Raw genomic sequence first — 15,655 nt, 5'->3', positions numbered from 1 at the left:
CAACCATGCCCACTCTGCAGGGTGTGTTATAATGATGAAAAATGAACAAGCAAATAAGGGTCTGGCAGACTGCCCAGCACACAGTAAATGGTCATCCCAGGTGGCTATTCTCTGGATCACTGGGAAGGTGTCCACATTTTAGTGGATTTGTGGTCACTTGGGCTGCTGTTGAAGAATAGTGAACAGTTGTCTTCAGATATTCTGTTCTAGGTCCCAAGTGGCAGGGTAGATCCTCTCTCTTGAGGACATGGCGCCTGCTCTAGAACACATTCGGTGGAGAGCGCCAGGCTGCTTAGGACCAGAGACCTCAAAATGCAAGGCTTGGGGATGCCTGGGTGGCTCAGTTGGTTAAGTGGCTGCCTTCCGCTCGGGTCATGATCCTGGCGTCCTGGGATCGAGTCCCACATCGGGCTCCTTGCTCAGCGGTGAGCCTGCTTCTCCCTCTGCCTCTGCCTGCCATTCTGTCTTCCTGTTCTCTCTCTCTCTCTCTCTCTCTGACAAATAAATAAAATCTTAAAAAAAAAATGCAAGGCATGATTGAAGGTTTTATGGTTTAAAGGCCCTAAGGGGAAATGGAAGGTGAGGGAAACACAAAGGTTGCCTTCAGTCCCTGAAGAGCCATGAAAAGTCATCAAATGCCCTGATTTGACAGGGAGGGTCAACAGACTTCTGACCAGCACCTGGGGCTAGAGGCTTCCCATATCCTAGCTTGGAGAGGAAAGTCAAAGATGAGAGGGAAGCAGTCAAAGCCAGAAGGGGAGAAGCAGCACACCACCTCTTTGTCCTGTCAGAACCACATGCAGTAAAGAAGTAGCACTTCCCCAAAGGAAGCTGGTGCTGTTCTGGAAAGAGGAAAGGATGCTGAACAGTATTTGCCAAACATCCAAATATGAAATGGGTTGCTTCATGAGGTCATGATATGGCCATCCCTGAAGGTGTTCAAACAGATCCCATCTGTTAGGGATCCTAGAGGGGCGTATGTAGGAAGATGGATAGGAGTGTCTCTAAACCTCTTCCGGTTCTTATCTTGTGTGTTTTCTACAAGGGGATTATTTTTAGACACGCTGTTTCTCCCATAAACCTGGGCCATTCATTTCCATGTTTAACACAGAATAACAAACTTGTAAACCTCAAGCAGATCAGATTTGGAACACAACGGAAGAATCTGGCACCATGAGCTCTCGGGCCACTGATTGTATTTCTAGCTTGCATCTGGTCCTTCTTGTTACATCTTAGCTCCTGTGCCAGAAGTCTCATTGCCAGAAATGGTGAGAGTCTTAAAAGTTTACTTTTACCTTTTGGCAGAATCAGTAAGCTGGATTATTAAAGTTTTGTCTTCTCTCTTTGAAACTCCCAAAAGAAAAGAAATCACAGGAACAGATCTTGGCATAGAAAGAAAATGAGACAAAGAATGTAATCATAATACTAGTGAATGGTTTTCAGACTGACATCTGTACATTAAGAATATGTAAAAATACCAATTTCATGCTCTGACAACTTATTCTGCATCAGGGGTGGGGTAATGCCTTGGGAATGCCAAATGTCAAAGCATTACATAATGTCAACTATTCATGTGTTCCTTTGATGAGATATCACTGGGAATGGGAATTCCTTAAGGGAGCCATGTCTTAAAGAGAGGGAGGGGAGAGGGGAAGCATAAGGAAAAGAAAAAAAGGAAGGAAAGAGGGACAAAGGAAGAGAAAAGCTGTCAGAATTAAAGAATGTGCAAAGAAAAGTTAATATATATATATTATATATATTTCAAGATTTTATTTATTTGACAGACAGAGATCACAAGCAGTCAGAGAGGCAGGCAGAGAGAGAGGGAGGGAAGCAGGCTCCCCGGTGAGTAGAGAGCCCGATGCGGGGCTCGATCCCAGGACCCTGGAATCACAACCTTAGCCGAAGGCAGAGGCTTCAACCCACTGAGCCACCCAGGCGCCCCAAAAGTTAATATATATATTTTTAAAAAATACATGTAATCCGAAATCTAAGCTGCCATGTGTAGAAGTTACTCCCCTCTCTGTTTTGATTTTCCCACAGAAGATCCATGTCTGATTTTCTTTCATATGTGTAACAGTGGGTTTTGTTTTGTTCTGTTTTGGCCTGCATTCTTCCAACATTGACAGAAATCTAAATGCAAAAATTCATTCATGATCCTGTTGCTCCAATGTATCTAACTTGCTTTTTCTGTGCCATTCCTGTCCTTGTCCAAATGCATGATTTCACACAGTGGCCATCAAAATATAAGTAAAAACTCACTTACTATGATTTTATCCCAGGAATTTCCCTATATTATTATATGGATTTTGCAATGATTACTTTAATTACTTAAGAATGTTTCAAAATCGGGGTATCTGAGTGGTTCAGTCCATTAGGCATCTGACTCTTGACTTTGGCTCAGGTCATGATCTCAGGGTCATAGGATTGAGTCCAGAGTAGGGCTCTGTGCTCAGCTGGGAGTCTGCCTCTCTCTCTCTCTCTGCCCTCCCCCGCAGCCACCAGCCACCCCTGCTCTCTGTCTCTCAAACAAACAAAATCTTAAAAAAAGAGAATATTCCCAACTATACTTGTACTGTAATTTACTTGTCAATTCTTGTGTTATTGGACTTTTAGTATTTTTCCCTGCTTTTTCATAGTTATAGATGATGCCAAGGACAAATCTTCACATAGTCAATACATTCAACAAACTTTTATATTACAGGGACTGTGTTAGACAATAGGGATTATCTGGAAGGATTCTGCTTCAGGGTCCACAGAGGGAGACAGACAAAAGAACGCACAATTACAATTTCAAACTTGAGACCCCCTGCTACCCAAAGTGTGGTTCACAGACCAGAAGCATTGGCTTCAGCAGGAGAATGTTAGAAATGGAAAATCTCAAGCCCCACCTCAGACGTGCAGAATCAGTATCTGAATCTTAACATGATCTGCAGGTGATTTGTGTGCACAGTATGCAAGAAAATGCCAATTCCAGTTCTTTCTGTCTCTCTTGGAAGGTCACTTAATGAGTCTTTCCTGCCTTCCTGACCTCTTCTTCACTTTCCCACAGCCATAAATGAGCTCAGATCTCTCCTATCCCTTTTTTATTTTAAGATTTATTTATTTATTTTACAGAGAGTGTGCACCAGGGCAAGCAGGGGGAGGGGCAAGGGAAGAGGGAGAGAGACTCCCAAGCAGACTCCCAGCCAAGTGCAGAGCCTAATGTGGGGCTCAATCCCAGGACCCTGAGATTATGACCTGAGCTGAAGTCAGCTGCTTAACTGACAGAGCTACCACCCAGGTGCCCCCCCTTTTTCTTTCTCAAGTAAACTCTATATCCAACGTGGGGCTTGAACTCAAGACTCTGAGATCAAGAGTTACATGCTGTTCAATGGAGCCAGCCAGGTGCCCCTCCCCAAATCTTCATGTTGCTTCCTTTCTAGTATGCCTCTGAAGACTTGCCACATGTTTTTCTGTAACCCCATCTCCCACTTCCTCTCAAATCCAAGCACTCTGGCTTCTGTTCCTTCTCCTCCTCCTCCTCCTCCTCCTCCTCCTCCTCCTCCTCCTCCTCCTTCTTCTTCTTCTTCTTCTTCTTCTTCTTCTTCTTCTCCTTATTCTTCTCCTTCTCCTTCTTCTCCTTCTTCTTCTTCTTCTTCTTTTCCAAAGATTTTGTTTATTTGTCAGAGAGAGAGCACAAGTAGGCTGAGAGGCAGGCAGACGAGAGGGAGAAGCAGGCTCCCCGCTGAGCAGAGAGCCCGATGTGGGACTCAATCCCAGGACCCTGGGATCATGACCTGAGCTGAAGGCAGCCGCTTAACCGACTGGACTGAGCCACTCAGGCGCCCCTGTTCCCACCTCTTCAACCAGACTTCTTTGAAGATGGATTCTGGGCACCTCTTACTGCTGCTTTTGGTGGACTCTTCAGTTTTCACTTGATGTTTTCTGACCCCACAATCAATCCTGGCTCTCAGAGTCTCCCCTGGAAGTCACCACTGTCTTCCAGTTTTTTTTCCTACTTCTCTTACCATGTTATCTTGATATCTGATCTTTCCCCCTTGATCTTTTGCTGCTGGCTACTTGGTCTGCCTCTTAAACTTTGGGATCCAATCTACAGGGTTGTGTCCTATCACTCTCCACATCATCCCTGAATTAGCTCATTTCCATCTGGTGTTTCCATTGTCATCACTTGACTGTAGATTCCCAAATATACAACACATGCATATGCTGGTCTCTTCCTTTTGAGCTCTTTCCTTTACATCCAGCTGCCTACCAGACTTCAGCACCTGGATGTGCAAAGGCACTCAATATGAACAAGCTTAAAAGTGGTTCCCTTTTCCTCTGGTTTCTCTATTTTAATAAATTGTTCCACCCCCTTCCCAATGACTCTTCCCCTCCTCCACATTCAACCAATCACTGTGGTTTTTTTTTTTTTTAAGATTTTATTTATTTATTTATTTGACAGAGATCACAAGTAGGCAGAGAGGCAGGCAGAGAGAGAGGAGGAAGCAGGCTCCCTGCTGAACAGAGAGCCCGATGTGGGGCTCGATCCCAGGACCCCGGGATCATGACCTGAGCAGAAGGCAGAGGCTTAAACCATGGAGCCACCCAGGCACCCCTGTGTGTGTGTTTGTTTTTTTTTTAAGATTTTATTTTTGGGCGCCTGGGTGGCTCTGTGGGTTAAGCCACTGCCTTCGGCTTAGGTCGTGATCCCAGGGTCCTGGGATCAAGTCCTGTATCAGGCTCTCTGCTCAGCAGGGAGCCTGCTTTCTCCTCTCTCTCTCTGCTGCCTCTCTGCCTACTTGTGATATCTCCTGTCAAATAAATAAATAAATTCTTTAAAAAAAAAGATTTTATTTTTAAGTAATCTCTACACCCAGCGTGGGGCTTGAACTCACAACCTCGAGATCAAGAGTTGCACTCTCCACTGACTGAGTCAGCCAGGTGTCCTGGTAAATGTTTAATAAATGGCTCTCAGGGGGAAAAAAAGTCTGGATTTAAAGCAGCTACTAATTCTCATGGTATAAATATTCCCCCAATGGCCAATTTCAAGTTGCCAGTGTGATGTCACTGAGAACATTGCTGGGAAGAGAAGCGTACCTTACCTAGGGTTTCTACAGTACAGATCTGATAGACACAAACTGCTGTAACAGAAAGATAATGTTGTAATAATTACCAAGTAGTGAATGTTGAGTATTTATTTCCATGTTAAATATACAATTTATTTAATTGTAAATTTACATAATTTAATTTTTAACAATGACTGTGTTTAACAACCAGCTTGCAAAGTTCCTGAATTTTGCACCCGGCTCTCGTGGGCTGGTGTGAGCCGGCTCAAGCACATTCCTGCCCCACCTCCCCGTGACTGTGTTACTCCGCACCCTGTCTAAGGCAACACTTTCCTAACTGGTGTCTTATCTCTAGTCTCACACTATTGCCAGACAGATTGAGTAAAGCATGCCTTTGACCATGTTACCTTTCTTAAAACCTTCCTTGGGTCTTGCTTGTCCTGAGAATAAAGCCAGATTCCCTAGGTAGCTTACGTGGTCTTTGAGTTCTGGCTTCTTCCTTCCTTTGTAGCTCCCCACAGCATTCTTTCATGGTGCTTTCTCCCTCTCCCTCCAACCCTCAGCAGGCTGTGCTCTAGTCAGGCAGCTCATGTGCAATGTCACCATGGCTGGGGCTTGTCTCTAGCCCTCTGCTCTGGCAGAGCCCCCTGCCCACTATGCTCTTCCCCTGTCCTGGTTTTGCCACAAATGGTTTTTCCACTTACTCCTCTTTACAAGATTTATGGAGTCGCTTCTGGAGGCTTTTCTCATTATTTCGGTTAAATATTAATCCTCCACCCTTTGTGTTCGTGAACTCCATAATATTTCTGTATTAGGAGCTGGGAGCAGGGATGGGAGCTAGCAGGAGTGCAAGTAGGTGTCTGTTAAATGAGCAAATGAATGAGGGCGCTGGATTCGTGTAGTCCTTGCTCTTCGTGAACCAAAACCGCTGTGTATTCCTACAGAGCTCGAGGATCCCAGAGCTGGAAGGGAATTGAAGGGCTCTGCGGCTCTCTGGAAGAGTTATTTCTTAATTCTGACAATGCTGCAATGTGGATTAACCTTGAAGACATTACGCTAAGAGAGACATGATGCTAAACCAGTTACAAAAAGACGAATACTGTATGATTCCACTTGTATGAGGCCATTTAGAAGAGTCAAATTCATTCATAGAGGCAGAAAGTAGAGTAGTGGCTGCCAGGGGCTGGGGGGAGGGGGAAATAGGGAGGTAGTGTTTAATGAGTACAGAGTTGTCATTTGGAAAGATGAAAATATTCTGGAAATGGATGGTGCTGATGTTAGTATATTTAATACAATAATGTTAATATATTTAATGCCAATGAACTGTACGCTTAAAAATGGCTAAGTAGTACATTTTTATGTTATGTACATTTACTACATTTTTTGTTTAAAGAGAGTATCTAGAGGAGCCTGGGTGGCTCAGTTGGTTAAGCATCTTATTTCAGCTTAGGTCATGATTCCAGGGTTGGGCCCCACGTTGGGTTCCATGCTCAGTGGGGAGCCTACTTGTCCCTTTCCCTCTCCTTCAGCCCCTCCCCCTAGCTGTGCTCTCCTTGTCTCTCTCTCAAATACATAAATAAAATATTTTAAAAAAATAAATAAATAAAATAAAAAATAAAAGAGAGTTCTTAGATCTGAGTTCAGGGAGCCAGAGGAGGGCGTGGGGTGAGAGTAGAGTAGTGATGAACCTTGTCTTATGACTGATTTCCTTCCTTTCACTCCTTCCTCCAACACCAGTTCTAAGCCAGTCCTGGTTTGGGGCTAATACATGTGTGGGGGCACTCAGAGGTGAATAAGACAAGGTACTTGTCCTGGAGCTGTCCAGGCTGCAGGTAAGTGGAGCAGGGATGAATGGAAGCTCACAGGTGGGATGATGAGGGAGATCATACAGCACAACCCTCAGTCCTCCTGCTCCCTTCCTTCCCCCTGTGACCCCTATCACATGCTTCTATCTGCATCTCTCTGAGACGCATTCCTGGCACCAAGGCTAGATGAAAGAATATAGTTGCTTTAGAAGAAACATCTGGCTCCAATTATAGAGGTTTTTTTTTTTAAAGATTTTATTTATTTATTTGACAGACAGAGAACACAAGTGGTCAGAGAGGCAGGCAGGGAGAGAGAGGAGGAAGCAGGCTCTCCATGGCTCAGAGAGCCCAATGCGGGGCTAGATCCCAGGACGCTGGGATCATGACCCAAGCGGAAGGCAGAGGCTTTAACCCACTGAGCCACCCAGGCGCCCCTAATTATGGCGTTTTAAATGGGGTCTTCATATTTGACACTTGGAATTACGACTAGTGAATCCTCCAGGTATTTTCAACTAGTTTAGATAGTAAACTAAACTAAAGGTGACTAGTGAATCCTCCAGGTATTTTCAACTAGTTTAGATAGTAAACTAAACTATCTTGTGGACAATGGGAGAATAATTGGAAATGAGCCCAGACAGACCTTGAATATAAGCAGTCTGAGGAATCAGTTTAAACAATTTAAAGCCCACAGTATTAGTTATAAACAATCTATCGCACTGAAACCAGATACTGAAGATCTTAGAATCTGGGAACTCAAAGGGACCTACCCTTGCAATCATTAAGTCTGGCTCCTCATTTTATAGGCAAGGAAATTAAAGTACATAGAGATAAAGTTCTCACAGCAAAAGCATGTCACACCTGGGACCACACCCCTCTTTTTTACTTCCAGTTCAGGATTCTTTATTTTCTAGTCACTTATTGCTTTCTTGCAACAAAATGTTCTGATGAATATATACGTATATGACTTTCTCTTCTAGGACTGCAATGAATCAGTCCCAGAATTGTAGGTTGAATTGTGTCTCCCAAAAATGTATGTTGAAGTCCTAAACCCAGTATCTCAGAGTATGACCTTATTTGGAAATAGAGTTATTTCATGTATATTTAGTTGTATAGATACAGTCGTAGTGGAGTAGGGTGGGCTCCTATTCCAATCTAATATGACTGGTGGCCTGATAACAGGAGGAGAGAGACACAAAGGGAAAACATGGCCATGTGACAACAGAGGTTAAGGTTAAAGTGAGGGATCTATTGGTCATGGAATGCCAAGCATTGCTGAGAACCTCAGAAGCTAGGAAGAGGCAAGGAAGGGTACTCTCCTAGAGCTGTCAGAGAGAACTTGTTAGAAGCCAGATTAGGTATGCTATTGAAGCTAAGTTGGTATCAATTGAAACTAGATTTGTATGAATTTAGGTGTTATCGTAACCCTCATGGTAATCAATGAGAAAAGAACTTAAAATTTTATAGAAAAGAAATGAATAGGGAATCAAAATGGTACACTAGGTTAAATGAAAAATGAAAAAAGGCTGGGGTGCCTGGTAGCTCAGTGGGTTAAGCCTCTGCCTTTGGCTCAGGTAATGATCTCGGAGTCCTGGAATCGAGGCTCACATCAGGCTCTCTGCTCAGTGGGGAGCCTGCTTCCTCCTCTCTCTCTGCCTGCCTCTCTGCCTACTTGTGATCTCTTTCTCTGTGTCAAATAAATAAATAAAATCTTTTTTTTTTTAAAAGAAAAACAAAAGAAGGCAGTGTTGAAGGAATTCAGAAACAAAAAAAGATATCAGACATCTAGAAGACAAATAGCAAAATGACAAAATAAAAAGTCACTTTAAATGAAAATGGAGTAAATGTACCAATTAAAAGACAGAGATTGGCAGAACGAATAAAAAATATGATCCAACTAGGGCGCCTGGGTGGCTCAGTGGATTAAGCCGCTGCCTCCGGCTCAGGTCATGATCTCAGGGTCCTGGGATCAAGTCCCACATCGGGCTCTCTGCTCGGCGGGGAGCCTGCTTCCCTCTCTCTCTCTCTGGCTGCCTCTCTACTTGTGATCTCTCTCTGTCAAATGAATAAATCTTAAAAAAAAAAAAAAAATTAAAAAAAAAAATATGATCCAACTATATACTACTTGTAAGAATAGTATGGACTCATTTTTGACCCAAAGGCATAAAGCAGGGATTAGGTCTCTTTTTCTCATAATTTTTCCATACATGACACGTGGTAGACACCCAATAAATATTTATTTGAATAAATGAAACAATAAAAGTTATCAATCTTTTAAAATGTGTCAGTCTGGGGGCGCCTGGGTGGCTCAGTGTGTTGGGCCTCTGCCTTCGGCTCAGATCATGATTTCACAGTTCTGGGATTGAGCCCCGTGTCGGGCTCTCTGCTCGGCGGGGAGCCTGCTTCCCCCTCTCTCTCTGCCTACTTGTGATATCTCTCTCTCTGTCAAATAACTAAATAAAATCTTTAAAAAAAATAAAATGTGTCAGTCTGATTTATAAAAAATTGTATTCTCTTTTAGTTTCCATTTATCTGATTATTATGAAAATCAATCATCTCGTGTTAATCAGCTGTTTCTAGTTCTCTGTCGATAACTACCTGTTCATATCCTTGGCACTTTTCCTAGGGTGGCATTTAGTTTCTTAACTGATATGTGAGAATTCTTTATATGTTTTGGATAATATCATTTAGTATATGTGAGAGAAATCTTTTCTCCCACTTTGTGGTTTGTCTTTTAATTTTTAAATGTTTTCAGGGCACCTGGGTATCTCAGTTGGTTAAGCATCTGCCTTCAGCTCAGGTCATGATCCCAGGGTCCTGGGATCGAGTCTCCCATCGGGCTCCCTGCTCAGTGGAAAGTCTGCTTCTCCCTCTGCCTGCTGCTCCCCCCTGCTTGTGCTCTCTGCCTCTCTCTTTCTGTCAAATAAGTAAATAAAATATTAAAATAATTTTAAGTGTTTTCTTTCTCCTTAAAGTACTACACTTAGAATATTTTTTCTAATTCTTAGGTGATTTGTCAGTAATTTATTTTTTGAATGAGTTGAGGTGGGCTCTGACTTCATGTTTGCAGGTTTTTCAGCACCATTTATCAAATAGCCCATATATTCACCACTGGCTGTAAGTGCTACCTTCATCCTCCACCGAAATACACAGACTTTTGATGCTTCTTCCTGCTCCAGTACCCCATGAGATCCATTTCAGTGCTGAGCATCTGTGTTTACTTCATTGGCCCTCACCTGACGATGGTCCTCCTTGCAGACTACATCTATTTTTTTATTCTTAGAGAGATGTACCTTCTACCCTCTGCTGCCTAGTGTAGCTCCTAATAACCTCTGCCCACTACTTTCCTACTCCCATTTCACACAGTTTGTCCAAATGGTCTTTGAAGACAGGAAACCAGAGCTTTTGATAACATTACCTGAGCCAAATCAGAGTTCATGTCTACTAAGCAGCCCGTGGCTTTTCAGGGGTAAAGTTTGGTCAGGTAGATAGACTCCTCTCTGTGCCAGGAAACTGAGGCAAACAATAAAAGCTCTCCCTGTCCCACAACAGCTGAGCACAGGCACAGAAGAGAGAAGGTTAGAGAGTAAGTTCCCAGAGCAACGGCACAGCAGGGGAAAGAAGCCATTTTCGAGAGACAGAAGCGTTGAACATTCTGATGAAAATGTGCAGTGGTTCTAGGATTGTAATAGATCTGTCTAGTAGCAAAGCAAGAATGCAGAGTGTAGGGCCGGGCAAATCTAGTTGTTGAGGACTGTGCAGAAAGTGTGAAGTTTGAGGTATTGCAGATCAGGAGACAGCCTCTTCTGCAATTCATAGATCTGGTACAAGAAAATCATGGCACATATGCACACTGGGATCTGTCTTAGAAGCATATCAGGTCCAGAACAAAGGTAGAAGATGACGTGGACTCTTATCAGAATAGTGACAGTCCTTTTATGCCCCACCTTGTGAATGGTTTCACCAATTTAATGAGAAACAATGGACACTAATGGGTGAGACACAAAGCATAAACTCTGTAATTTATTTTATATAATTGTGCTTAAGTTGACTGTTGTCAGCTGCATATAATTCATTTGATAGGGTGATCTTGATTATTCTCAATTTTTTTCTGTTGTCAATGCAAAGTCCTGATAAAGTAATTCATGCTAATGTTGTTACAAGGACATGTCTGGATTAAAAATTGCAGGCATGATGCTGGGGTCTGGGGGAAGCAGGTGAAGAAAGTTGATACCTTATAGAATGACACCTATATAAGGTCTGTCCCTGATTATGTGTGTCCTTTCCTACAATAGAATATGTGGGTTCAGCGTTCACGGACATTTAAAATAAAGGTATGTCTTTGGAGTGTGCAGCTTCTCAAGGCATTACTGATCACATGCTTCGAGATTTCTTGTATATAATCTAATGATTCTTAAATAAATTAGAATCTCAGTGATTTTGCTAGTCAATGGTCCTTAGATCAATGGTCCTTATACTCACTTAGATCTAAGCCTTGAGGAATACAATTCCAACTAGGAATAATAACAAATGAGAATAGAGCTCTTGAAATACTAGCTCTGTATCCTAGGATTTTATTGTAATGTGACTATTATCACTTATACAGTTTAATTTATAGTATATATATATATTTTTAATTTCATGATTTTATAAGGAAAAGCAGTCTCTAAGAAAAATTAAAAGTCATCTATATGAATGTCCAAATTTTCAAGAATGATTTCATAGCCTGGGTGAAAATTGCGTGCTCTCTCCATCACCTTGCAATTTGAAGAACTGCAAAATCATGAATAATAAAAAAGGATGTTAAACTTTTCAACAAATCCAGATGGGTACCAATGTCATTGAGAATTCCTGAGAATCACCTTGATTGCTGCTTCAGACGAGGAGCCTGAACTGGTTATCACTTACCAGCTGCAACGCATGGGCTTTAAGTGACACCAGTTTCTATAATTACATTTTAAAATTGTACAGGCATTAAGTTTGTATTCGTGGCAAATGAAGAACACCCCAACTTTAAAGGGCAACATTCACTCATTTCACTTATCAGACTCTATTCCTGCCTCAACCTACTAGACTTTGGGGGAACAGAAGGAATGATGGATTGTGCCTTGGAAGCCAGTGTTAACACTAACTTTTGTTAGGAACTTACAAGTTTCTTCTCATCGTTGGGCCTTAGTTTTCCCTTCTACAGAATGAGGGCCTTGTACTAGATGTCCCCTTTGGTCATTATTCTAGGGGTTTTTCCCCTTGGGTATGAAGAGAAATCACCAATGAAATGACTGAGCAGCCAAACAAGTTATTTTTTGCAGGGCTTGAGGCTGGGTGTAAAGAAGGTTTAATATCTTCATTTCTAATATTAGCAGCGAAATGGGTCCATTTGTGGGTTTAGCTGCTCATCAACCTACTGTCCTCTGTCTCCCTTTCTCCCCACACTATGCTACGTCCTGGACACCCAGAGCCACTGGTGGTTTCTAGGAGGAGGAGACTCACATTCGTCAATTTCCTCTGCTTATCTTGTTCCTTTGCCAGAGATTCCTCTGGCCCCTCTAGCTGGCAAATTCTGATTCACTCTCTGTATTTTTCCTTTTAATTTTATATTTTGGCATAGCTTCAGACTGAAAAAATTGACAAGTTAGTACAAGGAATTCTCATATACTTTTTCCTAGATTCTCAAAATGGTATCTTTTTACCACTTTTGTGTCATCATTCTCCTCTTTCTCTTTTCTTCTCCCTTCCCCAACACAATTTTTTCCTTAACTCCTTGAGAATGAGTTTCAGACATGATGCCCCCTTGTTTTTAGAAAGAGGGAGGGTTAGAGGAAAAGAGAAAAAAAAATTTTAAGATTTTATTTATTGAGGCACCTGGGTGGCTTAGTCGTTAAGTGTCTGCCTTCGGCTAGGGTCATGATCCCAGGGTCCGGGGATCAAGTCCCACATCAGCCTCCCTGCTCAGCGAGAAACCTGCTTCTGCCTCCCACTCCCCCTGCTTGTATTCCCTCTTTTACTCTCTCTCTCTCTCTGTCAAATAAATAAAAATTTAAAATCTTAAATAAAAAGATTTTATTTATTTATCTGGTAGATAGAGTATGAGAAGTGGGGAGGATCAGAGGGAGAGGGAGAAGCAGGCTCCCCACTGAGCAGGGAGCCTAGCACAGGACTTGATCCCAGGACTCCAGGATCATGGCCTGAGCTGAAGACAGACACTTAACTGACAGCCATCCAGGCGCCCCAAGATACAATGCCCTTTTACTCCAAGTATTTCACTTGTGAGTAGCATAAAAAAACAAGGACGGTCTCTTACATAACTGTCATATAAATATAAAAACCAGGAAAATAACCTTGATACAGCACTGTCACCACATGTAAACCTATTTGGATTTTGCCAATTATCCCAATAACATCTTTTATGGGAAGGGCACCTGGGTGGCTCAGTGGCTTAAAGCCTCTGCCTTTGGCTCAGGTCATGTTCCCAGGGTCCTGGGATAGACCCCACATTGACTCTCTGCTCAGTGGGGAGCCTGCTTCCCTTCCTCTCTCTCTGCCTGCCTTTCTGCCTACTTGTGATCTCTGTCTGTCAAATAAACAAAAAAAAAAAATCTTAAAAAAAAATCATCTTTTATGGGAAAAGATATGCTCATGCATTGCATTTATTAACTACCACGTCTCTTTTACTCACGTTTGGCATGGAATAACTCCTCATCTTTGTATTTTATGACGCTGACATTTTTCAAGAGTGAAGTAGGTATTTTGTAGAATATCCCTTGCTTTGTGTTGGTCTGATAGTTTCCTCATGAATATATTCAGGTTATGTAATTTTTCGGAAGAAATTTGGTCAGTTAAGCATCTGCCTTCAGCTCAGGTCATGATCTCAGGGTCCTGGGATCGAGTCCGGCACTGGGCTCCCTGCTCAGTGGGCAGTCTGCTTCTCCCTCTCTCTCTGCCTCTCTCCCCACTCCTGCTCACTCTCTCTATCAAATCAAATCAATAAATAAAATCTTTAAAAAAAGAAATTTGGTAGGAATACTGCTGAAGTGATATGCTGTTCTCAATGAATCACATCACCTTTTTTTTTTTTTTTTTTTTTTAATGAAAGTCCCTCTTCATCACTCCCATCCCTACTCCCCTCCAGAGGACAATAACCTGTTTTTGATTGGTATACATCCAGTATTTTCTCTGTGCACTTACATACACACATATCCGTATACAGACACATGTATATCCTTTAAAAATATACCAAAATGAGTATATAATACACATTTTGTTGTGCAATTTGCATTTTTTTCACTTAACCATATGTCTTGGATATCTTTCTATGTCTGTACATACAGATCCATCTCATTCTTTAAAAAGCAGCATAGTTTTTTTGTGGGGGGGTAAGATTTTATTTATTTGAGAGAGAGAGAGAGAGAGAGAGAGAGTGAGAGAAACAGTGTGTGAGGCAGTGTGAGAAGGGAAGTGTGGGAGGGGGAAGCAAACTCCCCTCTGAGCAGGGAACATGGCTTGGGGCTTGATTATAGGACTGTGGGATCACAATCTGAGCTGAAGGCAGACGCTTAATGGACTAACCCACCCAGATGCCCCCAAAAGCAGCCTAACTTTTTAAAAAGTAGTAGAGATGTAGCCTTATTTATTTTATTCCCTATTCTTTTTTTTCCCTTTTGGTCATCAAATGATCCTTTGTTGAAATGTTTTCCTTTGTAGTTTTCAACTAGCTGGGCATTCCACTGTACCACTATTGACGTCATTTATGATGTCATGAGGGTGTGGCCATCAACATTGCAGCCCATAGACTGAGCAGTCCCCAGGATCTCTTTGATGGATTCAGAAATTTCTCTGGCTAAAGATTGGTGTTGCATCTGTTGGGCAATGTTGACAATCTCATCAAAAGTGTAATTTTCACTGTGCTTAAGGTTTTTCTGCTTCTTTCTATCTCCTGGTGGTTCCTTGAGGAATCAGGGAAGAGGCAGAAGGTACCACTTCATCCTGGGCCTATCTGCTCTGAATGGTCAGTTTCACTGTAATTCCAGGCCCTTCCTATCACTAGCTGCCTTGATGATGTCATCACCAACCTTTTTTGGAGACAGCCCTGGGGCAATCTTCAGAGCCAGGGCAGAGGTGATTTGAACTTCCCCACCAGTGTACCTCAGGTATTTGACTTTGATCCCTTTGGGGTCAAACTTAGGTGGCATGGTGGAGGTGGCAGGTGTTGGATGAACCCGATTTTGGGAAGACCGAAAATAGTTGCACCTTTGCCTCCTCGGAGCAAAAGCCAGAAACTATTGTACTCCCTACTGATGAATATTTATGTTATTTCCATTTTTTCTATCACAATCTTTGTCCCTACATTTGAAGACCTAGCTAGTTTACAATTTTGATGCTTCAAATAGCTCCCCTCAAACGCTTTTCCAATTTGTACACCAATCTACTGTGTAGGAGTTTGTTTGCATTTTTCTGATCATTAGTGATGTTAGACACCTTTTATCATAGTTCGTGGCCATTCAGATTTCTTTCATGAATTGCTTCTTAGTATTCTTGGCTGTTACAATGCTGGATTGCTGTTTTTTTTGTTTGTTTTTGTTTATTTGTTTGTTTGTTTTTAACTGATCACTTATTTGGCCTTTCCCTTAGCAGAGGGAGGCTTTCTCCACTTCTAAGCCTCCAGCTGCTCCCTCTGCTGTGGTCCCACAACATGGTTCACACTGCACCCAGGCCTTCGTTTAGCAGACATCCCATACAAATCCACTCATTCCACAAGTGTTCTTTGTGAGCCTACTCTGTGCTTGGCCTTGGGCTAGGTGCTGG

The 15,655-nt window shown here is 42.3% G+C and overlaps 1 pseudogene; it reads right to left on the bottom strand.

Moving 5' to 3' along the window:
* Positions 1–14,557: 14,557 nt before the first annotated feature.
* Positions 14,558–15,093, bottom strand: LOC131813122 (large ribosomal subunit protein uL11-like; annotated as a pseudogene).
* Between the last annotated feature and the right edge of the window lie 562 nt (positions 15,094–15,655).

Source organism: Mustela lutreola, chromosome 12, assembly GCF_030435805.1.
Source record: "Mustela lutreola isolate mMusLut2 chromosome 12, mMusLut2.pri, whole genome shotgun sequence".
Classification (NCBI taxonomy): domain Eukaryota; kingdom Metazoa; phylum Chordata; class Mammalia; order Carnivora; family Mustelidae; genus Mustela; species Mustela lutreola.
This window is presented reverse-complemented; position numbering and strand designations above follow the sequence as displayed.